Below are 3672 nucleotides of genomic sequence, written 5' to 3'. Positions count from 1 at the left end.
TCAGCAAGGTTCAGTATGTCTTTGTGAGTAAAAATTCTGTATGAGTTAGCCACAGGAAGAACATACCTCTAAATGCTGAACACACACATGTGTATATGTGTGCACAACACACATATGTGTATCCACACTTGCAACAATGTCCTTTCTGATCTGAAACAAGACAGTGATATTAACCTCCACTGTTCTCTCTTTGCTAGCATGGGCTGCATAACAGTTCAGCAGATAAAGGCACACACCCCAAAGCCCAAGTTAGCCTCTGACTTAAACACACACACCATGCACACACATGTACACTCATGCCATCATGTACACATGTGCACACACACACACACAGAAGAAAATAAATAAATGTAAAAACTTCTTTTAAAAAATAGTAACTAGTTAAACAAAGGACAAACAAACCAGAAAGCTTGAATATCCGTTTTTCATATTATGTACATAGAACCTGAATACTCTCAAAAAGTAGCTAAGTTTTTAAGAAATTAAAAATGGTGGAAGGAAAAAATCAACACATTAACAACTGGCATGTTCTGGCAAGTGAGGGGCTGTATACCTGAAATCTCAGCTACTAGGGAAATAAAGACAAGCCTGTCTCCAAAAACCAACCCCCCCAAACCAAACTAAAGAAAGATCCAATAGTAAAATATTTATACGCTAGAAATTAACTTGTTAAAGAAAAAAATTGAAAGAAAGTAAAAATAGATAAATAAATAAATAATAAATAAATAAATAAATAAATAAATAAATTTCTTCAAGGAAGGAAAAAATCTATACTATGACAATCATGACACTGGTAACATTATAGAAGACATCAAAATGAAGAAATAGACCTTACTAATGGATGAAAATTAATATTGTCAAAAATGACTATACTTTGCAAAGCTACCTATATTTTCAATGCAATCCCGTTAAAATACTGTGACTTTCTTCAGAGAAATAGAAAAAGCAATCCTAAGACTCATAGGTAACCACAATAGACCAAAAATAGCCAAAGCAGCCCCAGTATGGGAGATGGCCGGAAGCATCACAGTCCCTAACTGCAGAGCTATAGGAATCAATAGCATCTGAAACAATATGATACTCCATATAAAACACGAGACACGAGGGCAGAGAGAACTGAGCAGAGAGCCCAGGAATCAATCCGTGTTCACACAGCCTACTGATTTTTCAAGAGGGTACCAGGGTTACTTTCAGTCACCGCTGCTAGCAAAATTTGTTCTGCATATACAGAAGACTGAAACAAGACCTATGGAAACAAGACACATTCAGATCAACTAAAAATGGATGAAAGGCCCTAGACTTAAAATTAACAGCACTTCAAGAGGCTGGCATAGAAAATTATTCTTTTTTTTTTTTCAGAGAAGACCCTAAAAGCACAGGAGACAGTGAAAACAGAGAAATGGATTATTTCAAACTAAGGGGTTTCTGTATAGGAAATGAAATGCTAGTGTCAACGGACAATGTAAAGAATGGAAAAATTATCAAACCACCATCCAATGGGAGATTAATGTCTAGAATATGTTAAGTACTCAAAAGTCTGAAGGCTAAAAACACACACACTGTTTAAATTCGTTCCGAGGTCTGAACAGACACCCCTTAAGAGGAGACATACACATGGTCAGCAAGTATGTTCTCAATTTTTAATATTGCTAATAATTAGAGGAATACAGATGAGAACCACAGAGCAGTATCACCTCATCCCAGTTAGAATGGCTGTTATCAGAAGACAAAGGCTCAAACATCACTTCCTACAGCCGTTACGGAAAACAGAATGGCAAAACCTCAAAACATAACCAGAGCAATCACAAATGTTATATTTTCTCCTAAGTATATACACCAAAGAGATAAAATCATTATGTTAAATACATTTACAAGCCAGGTATGGTGATGAGTGTAGCTATCCCAGCAATCGGGAGGCAGAGACAGGCAGATCTCTAAGTTCAAGGGCAGCTGGTTGAGTTCAACAAACAAACAAACAAAAAGCAAAAATAAAAATTAAAGATGTGGCCGGGCAGTGGTGGCACATGCCTTTAATACCAGCACTTGGGAGGCAGAGGCAGGCGGATTTCTGAGTTTGAGGCCAGCCTGGTCTACAGAGTGAGTTCCAGGACAGCCAGAAAAACCCTGTCTCAAACAACAAAAACAAAAACACAAACAAAAACAAAAAAAATTAAAGATGTTAGTGGCTTTTTATTAAGTTTTTGTTGCAGTTTTCCTCTTAACCCAGCTAGCTCCCAAATAATTGAGATTTGATTCTTATATTTATTTAACAAGCTTTAATGGCACAGGAACTGAGCAGTATTATTCTCTTGTAAGGCTTTAAACTAATCTGGCAACCTACCAGTCAAAACCCCAGTGACACCTGCCTTTAAGTACTGACCTGGCTCTTTGGACTCCAGGTGTTTCTCACGGTGTCTCCTGGTCTCTTCTCACTGTGCTGAGTCCCACTTCTTCTCTTTCCTGCTGTCTTCTTCCCTGTTTCCCTGCTCATTGGTTGATCAGCTAGCTTTCCCCAGTTATTCCTGACCAAACAAGGAATAATTGGGGGAACAATGTTTATACAACATTGAAACAAGAGATTCTTAGAATAAGGATTGCAACCAGATATAGGGGCACAGAAATTAGCATTTGAATGACACAATAATAATCTTTACATGGTGCACAATAACATTATGTCTAGAAAAGAGATGTTTGAACACTCATATTTACTGGTACAGTATCCCCATGAAACCAGCCTAGATGCCTGTTGGTGAATGAATGGATAGACCGTGGTTTATACATATGTCTTAAGGTTTTTCTGCTATGAACAGACACTGTGACCAAGGCAAGTCTTATAAAGGACAACATTTAATTGGGGCTGGCTTACAGCTTCACAGATTCAGTCCATTATCATCAAGGCAGGAGCATGGCAGCATCCAGACAGGCATGGCACAGGAGGAGCTGAGAGTTCTATACCTTCATCTAAAGGCTGCTAGGAAAAGGCTGGCTTTGAGGCAGCTAGGATGAGGGTCTTAAAGCCCACACCCACAGTGACACACCTACTCCAACAAGGCCACACCTACTCCAACAAGGCCACACCTCCTAATAGTGTCACTCCCAAGACCAAACATATTCAAACCATCACAATACACAATGGATACTACTTAGCTATTCAAAGAAGGAAGTCCTGTCATTTGCAGAGAAGATGATGAAAGCTGGGAGACCATCATGTTATGTAAAATATGTGCAGAACAGTAGTCACTGGGAACAGAGGAGGACATGGTAGAGAGGGAATGGAGAAAGAAGATATTGCTGTTGTACAGCACAGTGAGGTAACAATTGGTTTAAACAGTCTAACACATTTCCAAGTTTCTAGAAAGGTATCAAATTCCCAACATGTGAGAATTAATGTTTGGTGAGACAGAGATGCTTCTTATCCTGGCTTGATTGCACATTGTATTCTTTTGTCAAAGTACCATGAGCAATCCACAAAGATGTTCAAATATTATAACCGGAGTCCTCCAACAGTCTGATCACTTTCGGATCTACCAGCACAGAGTGAGAGTTCCTGTGCTTCATGCCCAACAGCATTTGGTGATGTTTGTTGTAGATCTGGCCATCCTAATGTGCACCATGGTCTCTCAGTGATGTTTTCATTTGTATGTTCCTGACAACATAGACGTGGAGAACTTT

This window comes from Grammomys surdaster, unplaced genomic scaffold (assembly GCF_004785775.1).
Source record: "Grammomys surdaster isolate TR1022 unplaced genomic scaffold, NIH_TR_1.0 261, whole genome shotgun sequence".
Lineage (NCBI taxonomy): Eukaryota > Metazoa > Chordata > Mammalia > Rodentia > Muridae > Grammomys > Grammomys surdaster.
Note: the sequence above shows the minus strand (reverse complement) of the source record.